The sequence below is a fragment of the Bubalus kerabau genome, chromosome 10 (genome assembly GCF_029407905.1).
Source record: "Bubalus kerabau isolate K-KA32 ecotype Philippines breed swamp buffalo chromosome 10, PCC_UOA_SB_1v2, whole genome shotgun sequence".
Lineage (NCBI taxonomy): Eukaryota > Metazoa > Chordata > Mammalia > Artiodactyla > Bovidae > Bubalus > Bubalus kerabau.
In genome coordinates, this window is record NC_073633.1 from 102,285,141 (window position 1) to 102,305,959 (window position 20,819).

Consider the following 20,819-nt stretch of genomic DNA (forward strand, 5'->3'; position numbering starts at 1 on the left):
TCTCTGCCATGTTTCACTTTCCTAACCTGAATCTCTGTGGCCATTCAACACTAACTCCACCCCCCCACCGAGGCCCGTGCCATTTACTAATGTACTTTCTGACACTATGAATTTGAATATTCTAAGGTACCTCTTCTAAGTGGAGTCAAAGCAGTGTTTATGGAACTGATTTTAAAATACATTCTTCCCAATCATTTCTCCCCCTCCTCTGTTATGTTTTCCAGTGCTCATATAGAGGATTACATTTCTTCTCCACAACTTCCTCTTCTGTGAGTTGGTCCCAGAAAGCCCCACCCACCTGGCTTCTCATTGGGTAACAGGAGCCAGAAGGAAGTTGAAGGCTACCTCAGGTTGCACAGACTCCTCCCTTAAACCATTTGACTTTGTACAGAATCATGAAGGTTACGTTTAATTACCTAGATCAACGTTGAACTCTCTGATACAGTTCAGAAACTTCCTTCTCTACAAACTCAACCAAAATGATCAGAGGTGGATTAAAAAAAAAAAAAATTAAAACTGTTAAAAAAAATCTTGCAATCGTGTAAATATTTAGATTTAAAAAGAGCCTTTCACTGCCTCTCCCCCATCATGCTAGATATATGTTTGCCTATTAGCCCAGGGGTAATTTTATGATGTCAGCTTTGTGTTTTGGGACTTGTACTGTGATGGGGAATGAGAAATAGGGAGGTTGTTTTGGAAGAAAGAAGAGATGTATTAATAGAAAGAAAATCTGTGTTCTCATGTCAGCACACTCCTTTCTACAGTGATGACCTTGGACAAATTACTTCATCTTCTGGAGACTTAATTTCCTCTCTGCAGAGTTCAACAGGGTTGTTGTGGGGTCAAATAAGATTAATGGGTGTGAAAATACCTTACTAATAATTCAGTGTTATATTCCCATGAAGAGGCATTAGTCAAATTGATAACATTTATCACTGCAGGACTGTCAGGTGCTAGGATAGTTCTAAGTTTTATGCAAATAGGAAGGTAACCAAGACAGAAGGCTTCCTAAGTGGGGTGGTGGTAAAGAATCTGCCTGCCGATGCCAGAGATGCAGGAGACACTGGTTCTATTCCTGAGTCAGGAAGATCCCCTGGAGTAGGAAATGGCAACCCACTCTGGTATTCTGGCCTGGAGAATCCCAAGTACACAGAAGCCTCACGGGCTACAGTCCAAGGGATGGCAAGGAGTCGGACATGACTTAGTGACTGAGTGTGCACACACACAGCCAGATCAGAGTGCCCTGCCCTCCAGGAGCTTTTGCTTTTTGAGAGTTCTCTGAGATATCCCTCACCAATAAAGTGCCTGGTGTTCCTCTCCATCACTCCATCCCTTCGTTTAATGGTGCATCATTTCCTTGGGTGAGTTTACTCTATTTTGATGTAAGTATTCTGATCAGGGCGAGTTGGGTGCAAAGGCCAAACTTTCCTTCCCTGACAGCTTGGCTTGTTGTTGGAAACTGAATTTATCACAAATGGATTCCACTGGGGATCTTTTGGGGGTGGGGAGCAGCATTCCCTGAAGTAAGGTTGTTTCTTTTTGTCTGGCTTTATACATTAGCCATCCAAGTTAACCTTTTGCAAAAACACAGTCATTACTGGAATAGATGATGCCTTTTTCAGACTTTGGTTTTGCACAATAAGGCTTGTGCAGAGCATTTTCAGTCAATAAGTTGTGACTGACTCTTTGCTTCCCCATGGACTGCACCCCACCAGGCTCCTCTGTCCATGGGATTCTCCCGGCGAGAATAGTGGAGAGGGTTGCCATTTCCTCCTCCAGGGGATCTTCCCGACCCAGGATTGAACACATGTCTCCTGCATTTGCAGGCAGGTTGCTTACCACTGAGCCCCCAGGGGAGCCCAGGAAAGCTTTACATAGATAAACGCACACTGTAATGAGGGGCTATTCCTTTGTGTGAATGGGATGGTACTCATGGAGGAGGTATTATTTTTGTAAAGGCAGAAGGTTTATATCCAATGATGAAGAAAGCTTTTCCATACATTCAGGAGATGGTTTTTACCACTTACCATGGGCCAGGCATGGAGTAAGACCGGAGAGGTCAATGTAGATAACGCACGATTCCTCCTGAGGCTACCCAGGCCAGCCAGGACAGAAGACATAAGACCTAACGGCAAGGCAGTTTCATACATGATTGAAAACAGTGCCAGGACCCCAGAATATTAATGAAAAAAGTTTTACATTTGGAGAGAGTCTCGGGTTCTAACGGTGGCTCTGTCCCTTGTGAATTTTGCAAACCATATTTTGGGGCTTCCCTGGTGGCTCAGATGGTAAAGAGTCTGCCTGCAATGGGGGAGACTGGGTTTTGATCCCAGGGTCGGGAAGATCCCCTGGAGAAGGGAATGGCAATCCACTCCAGTAGTCTTGCCTGGAGAATCCCATGGACAGAGGAGTCTGGCGGGCTACAGTCTATGGAGTCACAAAGATTCAGACATGACTGAGTGACTTAGCACATTCACTTTGGGGGCACATTTTAAACATGCTTTTTAGTCTTCACCTCTTCAAGTCGAAAAATAGAAGGGAATTCTTTCTATTCCCAGAGCTGTTCTTCTAAGAATTGAGGTAATTATGTAAAACGTCTACCTGTCTGGCACACAGTAGAGGCTTAATAAATGCTGACTGCAGATCCTTCTCCCTGAAATGATAATGATTCCATTATGTTATTCTCCCCCTCTACAAATACCTTTGCATTTCCCTGGAATCCCAAAGAAGCCTTGTGACCTCTTGAACCTGTTCACTAACAGGTTACAGCTTCTTCTGCAAAAGAAAATTTTGTAATCTATGCAGGTAACAGCACATGAAAGGGATGGCAGAGGAAAGGGCCCTCCACTCAATGGCAGAGTGAGCTCCTAGCTAGCGGGGTACAGTGTAGACTGATGGTGTGAGAAGGCCCAGAGAGAAGGAACAGAGACAAAAAAAAAAAAGAAGCCTGTCCCAGTTTGGGGAACTGGAAGGTGACATCAGCGGGGTCCTGCCTAACTTGTAGTTTTTTTGGTTATTGAAAGCATCACCTTTGGCATGCCAACCCCGACTCACCTCCATGTCCCTTTCCATGGAGACAGTACTTGCAGCTTGTAACAAGTCCTACGTCTAGACTGTGACCCTGGACACAGTGAACCATGGCTATGATATCTCTGCAGGTCTACAAAGATTTTTTTCAGAAAGCATTTTAAGCACTCGCTTCCCACAACTCATCTCACACATGACTCTTGGCAGAGTCAAGAAAATATTTTATTGCAGAATATTAACACGTAAATCATTGCTCTGTTTATATCATGCTTATTCTGTGCTTATAGAATGATTATGCCTTGCTTGTATAATGATGGATGTTCAAATAGGAATGATGCCTCTGGGTTAGCACTTCTGGTTGGAAATATTTCTTTCAGAAAGCCATTTTCAGTTAATTTAAGTAAAGGAGCTTCTTACTGTGCCTGTGTTGGACTCTCCTAAGAGCCCTCAGAAAGACTGGTCAAAATACACACTGCTGGGATTATTTTGCATTTATCATTATGATTGCATGTATGTATAGTATAATTTCTGCATTCTACTGAACAATGGAGACGTGGTTCTTTTTTTTTTTTTTTTGACACTCTGAATCTGTAAATTAATGTAGGAAGGTTGTATATTTAAGATGTTAGGAATCCCTAACTTCCAAGTTTGGAAATGCAGAAGCTTTTCCTATTAAAATCACATCCTATATATGTAATATGTATACATATAATCAATCATATTGGAGCAGAGAGAACCAGGCACTTGACTGTACTTGGCAAGCTCTTCACGTCTTAGTAAGTAGCTTCTGCACCAACATTCCACCCAACATAAAACAATAAGACCCTGTTTTGCTACTTTAGAACGTATTAGAGAGATTAAAATTCTTTGGGAAATGGTTTAAAATATTTTTTCTTACCCAAATAGGTAAGGAACAAGTCCAATAGTGCTGAGAGCAGTGGAATTCAAAGCTAAGTTCTCATAATCTCTGAGTCCTGAAGGAATGCAAAGCAGACATCCATTCAAGTCACAAGCCTGTATCTGGGGATTTGACAAAGGTTGATTTTTTTTTTTTTACCACATGCCAGGCACCATGCTAAGTTTTGTGCTGAGCATTTGGGATACTCTTGCAGAGAAGACCTTGTCCTTCCTCACCAGGAAATCTAATGGACCTGGCCTAGAGTTCTCCCTTCGAAAACTTGACTTAGCCATGAGTGAACTGAAGGGGATGGTTAAAAATGCAGGTCCTCAACCTGAGACCTGGAGATGCAGACGTCCTCTGTCTGTGATGAAGCCTGGGAATGTGGATGCTCCCGGTACTGGAGATCACTAACTGATCATCTTTAGAATTTTTCCTGAGCCAGAGGCTCAGTGGTTTTATAGTTGTCTGGCTAAAGTCACTTGTGAATTTCTGAAAGTATTTTTTTCTATATATTCTGCCACCTAGGAAATGTCGCTCCATTTAACCCAGCTTTGCCAGGGGAACCTTCGAAGTGACCAGACATCAGGGCAGTCTCCTGTGTGGTGTCTCCACCATCTATCTACCACTCTTGGTGTCCTCAGAATTAGTGCCCTAAAAAAGCACATCATATTGCTGTGGTTGATGTTCAGGCACTCAGCCATGTCTGACTCTTTGTGACCCCGTGGACTGCAGCACGCCAGGCTTGTCTGTCCTACACTAGCTCCCAGAGCTTGCTCAGACTTACTAGTCACCTGTGGCCTGGATTTCCTGTGCCTCTGGATAAGGCTTATCCAAGCTTGTTATCATGACATGAGGTCCATGACAGTCTGGGTCTCCAACGATCTCTCAGGCCTCATCCTCAGCACCCATCCTCAGCACCAATGCTCCAAAGGTCGTAAGGCCAGGCCTCTTGATATACAGCCTTGCTTGTGCTGTTTATCTCTTACATAGCATATTACCTGCTCATTCTCCACCTGAAAAACTCTTTTCCTTTAAGACCCACAAGAACGACACATTCCCTCCCTGTCAAAATTCGTCATTGCTTTCTCTGTGCTTCTAAGTATTTTGTTTGTCCCACTGTGACTTCCCCATTGAGGTCGTGTTGTAATACATTTGTTCCCATATCTGTCCTCCCTTCTGCACTCCAAAACCTTGGTTCATTTGTTTCTTTGTCTTGCTGGTATTAAAGCGAACAATTGTGCTCAGTGCCCCAGGTTCTGCATAAATGTAACTGAATGAATACGTATGTAATTATGCTGTACCCTCCTGGAAAACAAGAAGATTCCTCATCTAGTAATAGGGCCCTCTTCCTCAGAAGTGCTTTTCCATTCCTGTAGATGTGGTTGCTCAATGTGGGGAAAAAAATATAACCACCACTGTTCTGCCTTACTCTAAACAGGTTTGTCAGGCAAAAGCTTTCTGGTTAACCCAACCTTGATCTGCATCAAGTTTTCCAAACCTCACACGAGGCGATTTCCGATGTCACACTGGAAGATCTGTTTAAAGAAGGAATGCTTTTGCCTGATGAAACATCTTTCTTGGCACGGAGTTAAACCATCAGTTAAGTCTATATCCACGCAGATGTGGTTTCCATAAAATCAGAAATTTAACTCACAGTGTTAACTTTGTGTCTCTTTCCTGGCAGAATTAAAAAGAGCAAAGAACTTGTGATGATGTTTTGCATTTGTTCTTTTTCAGGTTCTTGCTCCTTGTTTATTTTGTCTTGGGCACATTATTTCCTGATGGTGATATCTGAGGAGCAAGGGCCCTCCAGAGAGGAGTAAAGAAGACTAGAAATCATAGAACCTTAGTCGCTTCACAAAGTAGGACCCACCCTTGTCCTCACGATTTGCACACTGAATGAAGCAAAGCACGTGCAAAGGGTACAACACATTCTAAACTTGCGTGATTTAGTGTGGTCGTGGCAGGGACAGAAAAGTCGGACTTCAGGGACTTCACGTCCTTCTTGTTGGCCAAGAGACAGCTCTAACACCTTGCTGCTTTTATGGTGGATAATCGATTGATGGACAGAGAGGACTTGCTTGCCGGTGAGGCGGGTATATGCACATAGAAACATACTCTGGTCCCTCTTCCCCCCTTTTTAAGCAAAATTTTCAGTGGCCCACAGGATTAGAAGATTGTGGAGCACATTTTCATATGCCCCCACTTTAGCCTTTGGTCCCCCCTGGGCCATTTCTAGACTGGTAACACTTTGAATGCTACCTTTGCCCAAGGATTTTGCAGAGTCAATTTATGGGGCTGTTTAGAAAAAATACCCTTTCCTGATTCTTGAATCATGCTGGGTGTCAGTAAGGCCACGTTCTCATCTAGGGGGATTAGTAATAATAGTAAGAGTAGTGATAGTTAACAGTGGTAATGGTATGGAATTTGTTTAGGGTGCTGCTTATGCAGTTCATGTATATTATCATGTTTAAAGAGTCACGAAAATCCCGGATAAGTAGTTCTGTTTTAGAAATTCCACTAGTAACTCCATTTTATGAAGCTCTAATACTTTGGGTACAACGAGCTGACTCATTGGAAAAGACCTGGATGCTGGGAAAGATTGAGGGCAGTAGGGGAAGGGGATGACAGAGGATGAGAGGGTTGCCTGCCATCACTGACTCAATGGACGTGAATTTGAGCAAACTCTGGGAAAGAGTGAAGGATAGGGAGGCCTGGTGTGTGGCAGTCCATGGGGTTGCAAAGAGCTAGACAGGGCTTAGAGTCTAAACAACAACAACAATATACAGGGAAACTAAAGAAGAGAGAACTGCATCAGATTGCTTAGTGTGTGTGTGTGTGGGGGTGAGTTGTTCAGTCATGTTCAACTTTTGCAGACCCATGGACTGTAGCCCTCCAGGGTCCTCAGTGAATGGAGTTCTCCAGGCTAGAATTCTAGAATGGGTAGACATTCCCTTCTCTAGGGGCTCTTCCTGACCCAGGGATTGAAGCTGGGTCTCCTGCATTGCAGGCAGATTCTGTAGCATCTGAGCCACCAGGGAAGCCCATCTTATTTTGTAGTTGCTGTTAGTTAGTTTTATAGAATAAGTAAGCAGTAGGTAATTTCCAAAATGCACTCCAAATTTATTTCCCCGTGTCTTAAAATCAAATTCTCGGCTGATTGCTCATTGTCCCCTGGGCAGCGTGTGGTCCATCTTTCCACAGTTAACTTTGTTACAGGTAATTACCTAAGAAGTCACTGTTTGTTCTTTGCCACTTTTGAATGAAAACAGTTCTAGTGCCAGGCAGTATATTTCTATAAAATGAGAAAAGAGTCATTAATAAAAAAAAAATAGTGTGACAACTTCTAGCATGTTTTTAGTAGTAACCAGTGTCTGTGTTAAGTATCTAGGGATGAAGGAGTCAGTTATTAGAGAGCACAGTCTCCATTTCTTATCTTTACCCTGTTCCCAACACTGCTAATACATAGTTAAATGGATTGATGTGAGACGCACCTCTTTTTTACCCTGTGGAAGGTGATAATGGGCCATAGAGTGACCAGAGGGCAGGTAATAGCATAGAGTCAGAGGCTTCTGAGAGAGCCTGGAAATGATGAGCAACTGACTGTATTATAAATAGGTCAGATTCCCTCCTTTTCTACATCTATGTAATTGCTCAGGTGGTCAACCCTGTTGGGTAAAAAAATGACCCAGAGATGGGCTGGAAAAGGCTGTCCCGCATTGATAATTTGAAATAAGCCCAGCGCTTACAAGTCTTCACCCAGCTGAATTTGATTTTTGACCATCCATCCCTTTTCACCCTTTTGCTGAGTCCTCATCTCTGCATGCATGCGCATTGTGTTTTATGAATTTGGGGACTGTAATTAAGACTCGCCAATTATGTGTCCTTCCTAGTTCTGTATATTGCTGTTTAGTTGCTAAGTCATGCCCTACTCTTTTGTGACCCCATGGACTGTATCTGCCAGGCTCCTCTGTCCATGGGATTCTCCAGCCAAGAATACTGGAGTGGGTTTCCATTTCCTTCTCCAGGGGATCTTCCCATCCAGGAATCAAACCTGAGTCTCCTGCATTGCAGGCAGTTTCCTTACTGCTGGGCCACCAGGAAAGCCCCTGTATATTCTTAGCTGTCTAAATTAAGAGCTCCAGTGCTTAATTTAGACCGTGGCTGTCGCTGTTTGGATGTTCTTTTGCCACCCCATGCCCATCATCTGTCATGAGACCACTGTGGATGGGGCAGCATAAAATAATTTCTGAGTCGGGTCAATCTGGATGGGCTTGTCAATGGGGTTGTTTATGCAGGCAGGAACTGTCCACTTTGGTGAGTGGCCCTCAGTTCCAGGACTGCATGAGAACACCAGCTCTGTTTGGCCCTCTGGTGGATTCTGTGTTATTTCTGTCTATGACAGTGGGAGGTCTAGCTGAATCCAGTGGAAGCAAAACGTTTGCTCTCTACAGTTGGCAACTGAGAAGACATCAGGCCACATGAAAGACGCTGAAACATACCTGTGTCAGTCTTGCTGAAAATGGCTGCCTTGTCCCTCTGGACTGCCTGCATCTCTAAAGCATCCACCTGCAACCCTGGGTCCCTTATTCCCTCTCCACTCCGAGTGCTGCATTCACTTGGATTTTCTGTTAGACTTCAATGTCGATATGTTTTAAGGGGAGCCACTCATTTTCAACACAATTTCATTCTGTGTAATTCCTATTTCTTTATTAAACAAGATGTGCTGTCTAGAACCAGGAGTTTGACTCATCTTTGATTACTCCCTTTCTCTCATTTTCAGCTGTTCCATCACCAGTTTTATGCATCTTTTAAAAATGCTGTCCGTCGTGCCCTGACTTTGGCTCCATTGCAGTTGAACCCAGGTGTGTCTTTCCTCCCCTGACCTGCACACCGTAGCTACTCTTGATCATTCTCCTGCAGATGATACTACTTTTCATTACTCACGAGGTCAAGGCTAAACTTTTAAGCTTGACACTCAAGGTCTTTCTTTCTGTGGCTGTCCTTTATTTTCCCAAAGAAAAGTTCATCTTCTCTTCTGAACTAAATTTAGGATGAGCTCTCACTTTTATCTTTATAATAGTCTCATTGCGGTGTGATATCTTACCTAATGCTTTGTGTCCATTGTCTATGAACTCATTTAGGGGAAGGCTGTCCCCAATAAATGTTTGAGGAACTCAGTTGAACTCAGGTATCTGACTCCAACTTACCTCCAAAACTCACAGGACAAATCTCCTGTCTCCCTCTACATATACTGCTCTCCATCATTTTCAGGATTAAGCAGATTAATATGAGCAAAGTTTACAGAAGTAACTCTTGCTTATTAGAATTGTAAAATTGCCAAATAGAAGCTTCCTTTGTTCCCTCTCTGGAACACTGTCAAAGCAGTGCTCTCTTGCTTTGAAAACAGGAAGGTAGCACATTCCACTAGCATCACAAACCCTCTGTTGATATTTATAAAATCTGTAGTCTTTCCAGGCCTCTAGGCAAGAGCAAATAGAAACAGTCAGAGGCATCAGACTTGATGATGTTGAATTGGATTCTTATAACTGAGGCTTGATATCCAAAATGAGTGGTGTGCTGCTTTATACTGAAAGAGATGCTTGCAGCATTGTGAACCCATAGACTCCAGCTTGCTGGAATCTTTGAAGACATCTGGATGTTTTGAAAAAAGACAACAATCACATGCATTTTATTATCTTCATAATTGTATTCTTCTAGAAAGGGAGCCATGTAATGACAGAGGGTGGGGGTAGTATAAAGGCCATGGGGTTTGGATTCAGATGGATGGATTTTTTGTTTGTTTTTTCTAATGTTTTAGTATTTAAGTTGATATCTTTGGAGGATAGTTTCTTTACAGTGTTGTGCTAGTGTCTACCGTACAGCAAAATGGATCAGCAATGCATATACCTATATCCCCTCCCTTTGGGATTTCTTTCCCTTTCGGGTTACCGCAGTGCATTAAGTAGAGTTCCCTGTGCCATATGACCTAGCAATTCCACTCCTGGGCATATACACAGAGAAAACCATAAGTCAAAAAGGCACAGGCACCCCAGCATGCATGGCAGCACTGTTTCCAATAGCTAGGACATGGAAGCAGCCTAAAGTCCATCAGCAGAGGAATGCACAGAAGACGTGGTACATACATGCAGTGGAATATTATGCGGATGGATTTGAATCTGGTTCTGCTAGGGTAGCCTGAGTGTGTTTCTTCCTCTTTGTTTCTACTTCCTCAGTTTTTAAATAGAGGACAAATAATACACATCTCATAGGATCACTGTCATGAATAGATTAAGTGATGCTTGCCACACATCAGGTGGGGCTTCCCTGGTGGTTCACATGGTAAAGAATCCACCTGCAATACAGGAGACCTGGGTTCAATCCTTGGGTCAGGAAGATTCCCTGGAGAAAGGAATGGCTACTTGCTCCAGTATTCTTGGCTGGAGAATCCCATGGACAGAGGAGCCAGGTGGGCATGGGGTCACAAAGAATCGAACACGACTGAGTGATGGAGCGCAACATACGTCAAGTACTAGTAAGCATTAGCTCTTTCCTTTTTGCACTCCAACCTGCAACAACATGAATGCTGTGGTTTATACATGGCTATTTTTGTCCTGCATAGACAAGTCAGTTCTTTAATATTGTGTCGTTGTTTCCCTAAAGGATCTCTCTGTGCAGTCATAGGACTTCTTGCCCAATTTCTCCTTAGCAGTATTTATTTCTGGGGTCCAGAAGAGGAAACAAGATTTTAGAAATAGTTACCACTCTGTCTCAATTAAGACACTCACTGTCGAAGAATTCTTAAAATCATTTTGCTTTCTGGGAAAGAAAGAAATCTTTCCAGCAGTCTTATTGCCTGAAAAACAGTGGGGATCATGAATTATTAGAAAAGAATTACCCAAAGAGAGTGCTCTTAAAAACAACTGCCCGCAGAGGACTCTGGCTTATCAACAGGCAAAAAGAAGAGAATCTTTGTACTAAATTTGATCTTGTCACTATAAGCACTAAAATAGCAATGCTCATAATATATTCTGTGGGGATGATGCTGTGAGTGTTGCGCCATGTAAAAATCTCAGCGAAAATCTTTCTAAGAATGAACGTTATGAACTCTTCAGGAACTCCAGGGACTGTCTATTAGGAAGCAGGTAAACAGTGAAATGAAAGCTATTACAAAGAGGGACTCAACGAAGGCAAACCAAGTAAATAATTCTGTTGTGGCCAGTCCACCTTGTGGAAAATATGATGGATGTGAGGCATTTCATTTAGCACGAATGACCAGTGTAATTATAATTGGCTAATGAATATGTTTTCTTTTGCTGCATAGTGCTGTTTAGTTCCAGAGTTACGAAGGTGCTTTTCATATCAAAACCCTGTAGTCATGTGAAATTATATGGGTAGACTTATTATCTGGTAAAAAGTCAGTGTTGTTTCAGCTTTACTTAGATTTCACTTTAAAGGCTTGTCCATAGTCTGGAAACACATGTTAGTAGATAAAGAAGGATCTATACAACATTTTTTACACTTAATAAACCAATATCCGAGCTTACCCTTGAATATATTTTTCTTTGTGTGGAATTCTTGATCTTCTTATATAAAATACTTTGGACATTTGGAAGGGGTTTTATGGGAAAATTGTAATGTTTCCTTCATTAGCAATTTTTCAGATAGCACAAATAATTATCTTGATATCTGAGCTTAAATTTGATATTCTTTGACAGGCATGCACACAAGCTGGCTTGTCACCGCCCCCTCTCCTTTTCATAATTCTTTATTTCTAGATCATTAATGGCATTTCTGTGAATAGCAAATGAATTCCAGAAGAAATGAGTATTCAGATGATTATTCATCCTTAAGTGACAGACAGACTTGTAAATAATGAAATGAAGAGGGAAATCTCTAATTTCATTTAATGGTAGCTTGGGTGTGATTGAGGTTCCACCTTTTTATCAGAACTCCTAATAAGAAGATGAAAGGATTGAAGCTTCAAGTCCCATATCTCTCTTCAAGATTTAGAGCATATTGCTGATGGTGGAGAGCTAGTTGGCATCTGTGAAGTGTGGTGAACAGAACCGTGATGCCACAGTGGAAGTGATACAAGGAATGGGATTGTTTGGGAACAGTAGGACGTGGAGGTGGGCTGGAAGCTTTAGAAGAACATGGGCATGCCCCTGGTAGACATAATCGTCTAGAATCTCCTTTTCTGCCTGCAGTAGCTCTTAGCCTTCTCCAATGGAGAGTTATTGAGAATTGGTTTTCAAAAATGCAGTGCTTGCTTTTCTCATGTCACTCTGTGATTTAACTCTCTGGAGCCCCAGTGATAGCAATAAACCGCCTGTGTCACCTCCACTTCTTTAATTAGAAGGAAAGGGGAGGAGCTAGTTCTTTGTGGTCATAGGCATGACTCCAGGTAGAGGGAATGTCAAGGATGACACAGTTGTTCAGTGTTGGAATCAGGTGACCCTGAGTTTGAATCCCAGCTCTGCTACTACCTCACTGTGACACTTTGGGCAAATGACAAATTTTATCTCAACCTTTTGTATAAAATGGAGACATTAAAATTTTATAGAGTTCTTATAAAGATTAAGTTATGCAAAATGTTATGCATAGTAGGATCTTATTGTTAGTTTTGTGTGTGTTTGGTTAATCACCACTCTATCCTAAGTTCTTTAATGAATGGATGCTTGAGTGCATACATGGATGGATGCATTTGTATACTCTGCCTTGAAATCTCTAAAGATTCATTTTATTTAGAATTGCAGTGGACCCTAATGGAATAACTAAAGATTTAATTTAATTATTGCCAGAAAGAAAGCATGGTGTGAAATGTAAAGTTGAAGATGGGAATTGTTTTTCTTAATACTTTCCATTTGTGTAATTCTTATTTCTTTAATTTCTTAAAGCCTTCAGTTTGTTTTATCATTTTACTTTCTGATGTCTGTAGTTGGTGTGTGCAGTTACTGCTGTATCATAGATTCCTAGAGAGGAAGATGACATGGGAAACTCATGTCCATTTCTCAATCGGTGCCATGAATTGGACTAGACAAGCAGTATGAGATCATCAGAAGATCAGTAGGTTCATCTGGACCACTTTTCTAGATTCCATACGCATGTGTTAATATATGATACTTGGTTTTCTCTTTCTAACTTACCTCACTCTGTATGACAGACTTTATGAATTGGGAGGTTGGGGTTGACATTTGTCACTGCCATGTGTGAAAAAGATGGCCAGTGGGAACTTGCTATGAATCCCAGGGAGCTCAGCTTGGTGCTCTGTGATGACCTGGGGGGTGGCAGGGAGGTCCAAGAGAAAGGGGATGGATGCATGCATTTAGCTGATTGACTTTGTGAAAACCTAACAGCAAAAACTAACACAACAGTGTAAGCAACTATACCCCAGTTTAAGAAAATAAGATCAATAGGCTGGTGGGCAGAAGGTCTGAATTCTAATTTTTGTTGTCTTAAAAAAAAAAAAAATCTTTGATCTCTGTCAAATTACTCAGCCCTCTTGAGCCTCAGTTTCTTCATTTGATTAAGACTGGGTAGTTACATAAATCTCTAATTCTCAGATCTGGGAGCCAGCATTAGAGGTTAGGATAGGCTTTGCATCTTGTCTTCTTGGGCTTTTAGCTGGCTTCACTGCTTCACAGCTCTGGCACCTTGGCATGGGGCTTTATCTCTATAAGCTGCACCTTTCTCATCTCTGCAGTAGGGAAACTAAAACCCTCTTTAAAAAATTGCCATGAGGAGAAACAAGGCCTGCTGTATAGGACAGGGAGCTGTATTCACTATCCTGTGATACACCCTCATGGAAAAGCCTATGAAAAGAATGCATGTGTAACTAAATTGCTTAGTTGCACAACAGAAATGAACACCTTATAAATCAACTGTATTCAATAAAATAAACTGTCAGAAAAAGGCCAAGTAAAAAACAAACCAAAGAAAAAGCATGTTAATAAAATGCAAAATAAATATATAAGTAATCGAAATAAATGTGAGTAGATTTAATTTACACATTAGACAGAGATTCCATGTTTGGTAAAGGAGAAAAGCAAGTATTACACTATTTACAAGAGACATCTCAATCCTATTAAAAAACTATACCTGAAGTTCTAAAATAAAAGAACAGGAGATTATGCTACACAAAGAGAAAGGAAAGAAAGCAAACGAACAACAACAGTAACCCCACCATCGACAGCAACAGTAAAACAGAAGATAGCAAAGAAAAATAATTAATAGAGCAGTTTCAACATCTGATAATCCAGAAAACAAACTAAACACTAGGAATTATAGAAAGGAAAATATGTCATGTATAATCCCAAATACTGGTAACAATCACTAATATTTGCATGTGTTTTTTCAAATTTGCAATTCTATTAAATATGTCTTTTAAAAAAAACAAGTTTTCATGAGGATTAAATGAGATAATGCACATGGAACATAGCATTGGCTAGAGTTAAGTGCTCAGTAAATATTGGTGAGTCTTCCAACATGGCTTATTAAAAGAATAAGCCAAGTATCACTTTGGAAGTGATAGCTTGGAGGTTTGGGGAAAGCAGTAGACATTAATGTGTCTCTGTGTTACTCACCCAGCAGACCAAGTCATCCTCTTCAAAGCTACCAAGTAATCAGAAGGTAATCAGAGAGGAACTTCTCATCGCCTCTTCAGGAAGAGGTGTGGTCCCTCTCTCTCCCTCTAGGAGCTCAGCCGATGTTTCACAAAGATAACTATTGATGATTCTGCCGTAGCATGGAATTTCCTGGTGCACACAGGTAAGACACAGAGACATTTTGGTTTATGAAGCGATTTGGAAAAGGAAATGGCAACCCACTCCAGGATTCTTGCCTGGAGAATTCCATGGACAGAGGAGCCTGGTGGGCTACAGTCCATGGAATTGCAAAGAGTTGGACACAACTGAGAAACTAATACTTGGAGGGCTGATCATGAAACCTTTGACGTGAGGGGGCTATTCCAGAAATCCTTCCAAGAGGCCTGCACTGCTCTAAGTAATGAGTCTTGCTACTCGTATATCTGATGCTTCTGCCACTACATTATGTCTGACAATTTTACCAGCCGAACCTCTAGGATCTCAGTTTAGAAGACAAGGGAAATAGCATTTCAGGGTGCAGTGCTCAGGCTAGGACTCTCACATTAAATTTTCAGTATGGAATTTTTTGTGAATTACTTTCAGGCACCACAGATGGTAAATAAGGCAGGGGATACTGGGAGGGCAGCCACCTCCCACCTGTTAACTCATTCCTTTGATTTGGGTAAAAGTGGACAGGCACCTGTGCCGGTCATTGTTGTGAAATGCACATCCACTCTGCCTTGCAGCATTCAGACAGAGCCAAAGCATGCAGTAGGCACTGCAGTGATAAAGGTTTCAGTTCAGTTCAGTTGCTCAGTCGTGTCCCACTCTTTGCGACCCCGTGAACCACAGCACACCAGGCCTCCCTGTCCATCACCAACTCCCAGAGTTTACCCAAACTCATGTCTACTGAGTAAGTGATGCCATCCAACCATCTCATCCTCTGTCGTCCCCTTCTCCTCCTGCCCTCAATCTTTCCCAGCACTAAGGTCTTTTCAAACGAGTCAGCTCTTCACATCAGGTGTCCAAAGTATTGGAGTTTCAGCTTCAACATCAGCCCTTCCAATGAACACCCAGGACTGATCTCCTTTAGGATGAACTGGTTGGATCTCCTTGCAGTCCAAGGGACTCTCAAGAGTCTTCTCCAACACCACAGTTCAAAAGCATCAATTCTTCAGTGCTCAGCTTTCTTCACAGTCCAACTCTCACATCCATACATGACCACTGGAAAAACCATAGCTTTGACTAGATGGACCTTTGTTGGCAAAGTAATGTCTCTGCTTTTGAATATGCTATCTAGGTTGGTCATAACTTTCCTTCCAAGGAGTAAGCATCTTTTAATTTCATGGCTGTAATCACCATCTGCAGTGATGGCCACAAAATTGAAATCAGGATGAGATGTGATGACACGATGTTAAGGATGCAGACACGGTATTTGGCAGAGTGGCTTGCCTCCAGGGATCCTTGTTCTGTCTCTTCCTCTCCCTCAGTGGGTTCCGCCAGCAGGAGCATCTCAGAGTCCTCTCCCTTACTGAACCCTTTGGGATGAAGGCTGTCTGAATCTCCCTTTTATCCTCAGGTTGCAGCACAGATCAGGGATATAGTAGGGATACTTCCCTGGTGGCTCAGATGGTAAAGCGTCTATCTACAATGTGGGAGACCCGGGTTCAATCCCTATGTCGGAAAGATCCCCTGGAGAAGGAAATGGCAGTCTACTCCAGTACTATTGCCTGGAAAATCCCACGGAGAGAGGAGCCTGGTAGGCTACGATCCATGGGGTCACAAAGAGTCGGACACAACTGAGCGACTTCACTTTCTTTCTTTCTTTCAACAAATATTTGTGGCAGAAAAGAGTGAGAGGGTGGAGGAAGGAAGGAGGGAGATGGTAGAAATCAAGATGGTGTGAGCTTTCCTTCAATAAGTGATGATAAGTTTCGTTGGCGGCGGTGGTGGTTCTGCATTGTAGTTTTGGAAAGCGGATAGAGTCCTTTTATCCTATTAAAGGCACAGCGTAATAGAGGACCTTTGGAGTGAATCAAAGTACAGCTCTGCCTATACACTTGCCACAGTTATCCAGAAACCGGCATTGACTCAGTTTCCATTCATCAGCTGGTAAAGTAGGGCAGATCATTTCAAATGTGATTGTGAGGGTTTCCACTGAAAGGCAAATCTCATCAAGAACAGAAACCCTAGCCTCCCTTCCTGTTTTCACTTTCTTCTGTAGAAGAAAGGGGAAAACATTTTAATATTTTTTTCTTTTTCAAAGGGGTGAACTTATTAGGGGGCTTCATCATGCTCTGCATGGCACCACATATTTTTAAGTTAAAAAGAAAGAAGATTTGTGATGGAGACAGTGATCAACAATTATTAATTGAAGTCCCAAATTCTAGAACATTCTAAGTACTAGTTTTTAGTGTTCTCTCTGGGGTGATTTAATAAATCGTCATCTAGCAAAAAATACGTCTTAGAGGATGAAACAGTCATCAGTGGACCGTCGCAGGGTGAAGACGCCCTGCCTGCAGAGTAGAAGTATTATGTGCTTTATTTCCTGATACATTAATGCACCTAAGAAATACAGTCCAGGATGTACTACATTTTCATTTCTTTTTTCAAAGCTTGCCAGTGGCATACAGATAACTCAGGTTTTATCAGACCCCTTCTATGTGGTTTGAATACCTATGTTGAATCCTCCACCTCTTTTCTTAAACTGAATCCTGACTTCCAGTTAGAGCTGACAATGAATTCCACTCACCTAATCGGGCTGAGACTCTCTCCCTCTCAAGATTGTGATATTTCTACTTGATCTATTATTTGTAAAATTTAATTCATTGGCTTTGACCAAACAATTAGCACGGTGAATATGAGTGTGGTGTTTAACTAATCCGAGGCATGGTTACGTTTCTTTAGCCATTCCTTTCTGAATTCAAAAATGGAGAACTGCGGCTGTGAATTTCAATCAGCTCAGCCCAGTGAAGAGAACAGTTCTTCATCACTCCTGGTGCCTGCTGAGGTCTGATTCTGAGGTGCTTTTTCCCTGAAGGTGGTTTGCTGTCCTGCAGTCAGAGGTGTTCCTTGGTACCACATCAGATTCATGTGCCCTCACCCATCGGGTATACATCACCACCACGGAATGCACTGATGTGGATTAAAGACCTATAACATCATCTAATAATGCCTTTCTAATGGAGATAGGCATCATTTTGGTAATGCAATTTTGGTCCTTAGAGACGTGGTATGCTAGTTCAAAATTTGATTTTACTCTTTGTGTAACAGCTGTCTTTATTGAAAGAGAGGGAGGAAAAGTCTAAGAGTGGCAAGGTATTGAAGTCTTTTCACGTCAGATTTCACAGTAGATTCAGATCTTGAGCTAAGGCCAAAGGAGGTTAGCAGTCCTAATAATCTTGCTGCACCTTCAGAAATGAACTAATCAGTATGTGAGAATCTGCCTACACTCCTATGAGATGCTACAGTCAGCAACATAAGTATTTCTTCCCTGTCTAAAATCTTAATATGTATCTGGTGAGGAGAGAAGCACAGGAAGAAACCCAGCTATTAAAAATTAGAAAGCTGATGACTATTAGCACTTTAATAATTAACAGAAGAAATAGGCATAAAGATGTAAGCATGGTTTTTGTTTTCTAGTAGTGAGATGTTACTATAGTATAGATAGAAAGCATGTAATTAAAGAAATTAAGTTGCTAAATATAGTCTTGTGAACGTAGTCATACCTAGTAAATGAGGTGAACTCTGTCTTCTAAGTGATAAAACCCCTCAAAATACACAGACCCTCTTACTCAATGGGAAGCCTAAAGCCGTAACTATTTTAGAGTGCTCTTTTTAGAGCATTTTTACGAGGAAGCTCTGTTACTAGTTTTCGGATTCTCTGAGAGCAAGTTCATATCATATGCATCTTGAAATGTCTCCACATCTCCTAACAGAGTATTGAAGTGAGGAATAAATTTGCTTAAATGATTTCCTCTTCAAGTTTATAGCCTTATGGATAGGAGATATTATTAGAAGGGTACCTCAATTTTGAAAAAAGAGATATGCAAATTAATGTCCCTACACAGACCCAGAAAGTATAAAATAAAAGCAAAGTATGAAACATGCTTCTCAGAACTAATGTATAACACGAGCTCATATTAGAAGGAAAGTGGTGATTATAGAAATAGTAAACTTGGAATCCTTTTTAGGAAATAAAGCACATAATGGAATTTTGTGGGAAAAAAAAAATCTCTTATTATGTTATAAGCACAGATCAGAAGAATAATGAAGCCTCTGTCTAGTCTCTTTGGTTCTCTTTCTTGGAATGTGTATGTCCTCTGTGTGTGTGTGTGTGTGTGTTCAATTGTGTGTGTTCAATTGTGTGTGTTATGACTTTGTCATTTTGTAAGCAGAACAGGAGGCAAGAGACTCTCCTTTGCCTTGAGAGTTATACTCAGATCTTTCAGGAAATTAGTGTTTTCAGCATGAAACATATATCCTTGCTTCAAAAATTAATTTAAAAAGTAAGTAAATGAGAACAATCAGAGAAAAGCAAACTGGGTGGGTGGAAGTGGCGGGGGGCGGGGAGGAGATGGGAATGGACAGGTGCTTAGCTGATTAAAATGAAAAGTAAAGCCACTGCCGATGCTCCTGGATAAACGTCGATCTGCATTATTAAATGAAATAGGGGTAAAATATAGACTGTCAGAAGCGTTTTTCTTCCAGAGACACGGGGAGAATTGAAATGCACTTTCAAAGGAGACGTCTTTCTCAGTGTTTCCTCAATCTTTTTCTGTTTGAAGCTTTAATTACAGGGCTGCTTGCTACCTAATGCTTTCAGTTTAGAATCACATCACAAAGGACAGGGGGAGAGGCAGCGGCTCAGAACAGCGGCCGGAGCATTGGTGTCGAGGTGTTGAGCGGGGCATTCCCGCTGCAAGATTCCCTTCTAGATCAACGTTTTGATTTTTGAGTGCTTTTGGCTCCTGATTTTGAACACCGTCTTCTTACAGAGTGATGGCTATGATGCTGCAATTGCCAGAGCAGTCTAAGACCTTTAGGGAATAAGCTGATCTGAAATAAAGGAACTGGTTATTCCCACCGCTTTCTCTGGATCTGGCAATATGGGTGGCTAGCAGCTTCCTAAGCGGTCCATGTCCTCATCAAAGAAACCTGTATTTAAGATATAGTCATGTGGCCAGATAAATACACATCTAAACACGTAGATGTGTACACATGCTTGTGCATACACATACACACACATGTATATATGTATACGTATATGTACACACATGCACACACACAACTGTCGTAGTTACTCTTGCTGAAGAACCTGTTATTCAGCCCAGCCACCACATGCTTTCTGAACACATGCTCAGCCTAATGGTACAGATGTGCCGGGGACTCAAACCCTGTCTCAAGCTGTTCGCAGTCTGGTGGTGGATGGTCACGGGGGCAGGCTGTGATGGCTGGGGAGGTACACAGAAGCCTGGGGGCAGAGGAGAAGTGGGGTTCACCTCCCCTCTGGGAAGGCTCCACAAGGAACAACCTTTGAGCTGATCTTTGATGAACAAACAGGAATTTAGTTAAGCAGATAAGCACTTTGAGGTCTACCAGGCAAAGTAAGGGAGCACTTTGGGGCTAAATTTATACCAAAATGAGTATGAGTTCTTTTGTTTCTAAAAAGTTCAGCTGTCCTTTGAATGCACTGCCCCAAGGAAAGGGAGTCAGGGAGCTAAGCCATAGTTGCACACAGTAAAGATTATATGTGCTATGTCATATATGTATATGCACATATATGTGTAATGTAGATACATTTGAGTACATGTAATACAGATGTCTTTTTACACTTCCCCCCAACCCCTTTTACCTCTTAGCAGCTCAACGAGTTAGAGGGATAGGGTCATTATTTTCCAGATGAGGGAAGGGAGGCTCATAGAAGTTCTGTGTCTTGCACGGGATCTCGTGGCCCAGTTTCCCTCCCAGGACACTCTTGGGACCAGCCACCTTTCCCCAGGTGTGTGATGCCCACTGCCACCCCGAGGTGGGATGGCAGGTTCCAGGTTCCCTCTCGGATCCCAGGCTTCCCCTGACATCAGCACCATTCAATGGTTTTCCTGGCTCCATGGCTATCGCTTCATGCTGGATGGACAGGACTGTTGACCTGTCTCAAGAAGCCCATAAGATTTGAAAAGAAATGTTGACTTCCTTGTACCTCTGCCAGAGCGGCTCCCTTCTCCCCCCCCAGGAATTTCACCAGATCTCTTCATGCTGCTCCTTCACTTCTGTACTTGAAAGTGTTTCTGCCAGACAGACAGCAG

General features: G+C 42.0%; 1 protein-coding gene across 4 annotated transcripts in view; it reads left to right on the top strand.

Moving 5' to 3' along the window:
• The window catches only part of FLRT2 (fibronectin leucine rich transmembrane protein 2), a 103,783-nt gene that overhangs the window by 9,258 nt on the left and 73,706 nt on the right, over nucleotides 1–20,819 (top strand). For 2 of the 4 annotated variants that reach the window (XR_008699802.1, XR_008699803.1), the window contains exon 2: nucleotides 225–18,987. The exons of the other annotated variants lie outside the window; for them this stretch is intronic. The gene's annotated coding sequence lies outside the window, so the exon portion shown is untranslated. Of the gene's footprint in view, nucleotides 1–224; nucleotides 18,988–20,819 lie in introns of those variants that run through there. 4 annotated transcript variants of the gene reach the window in all.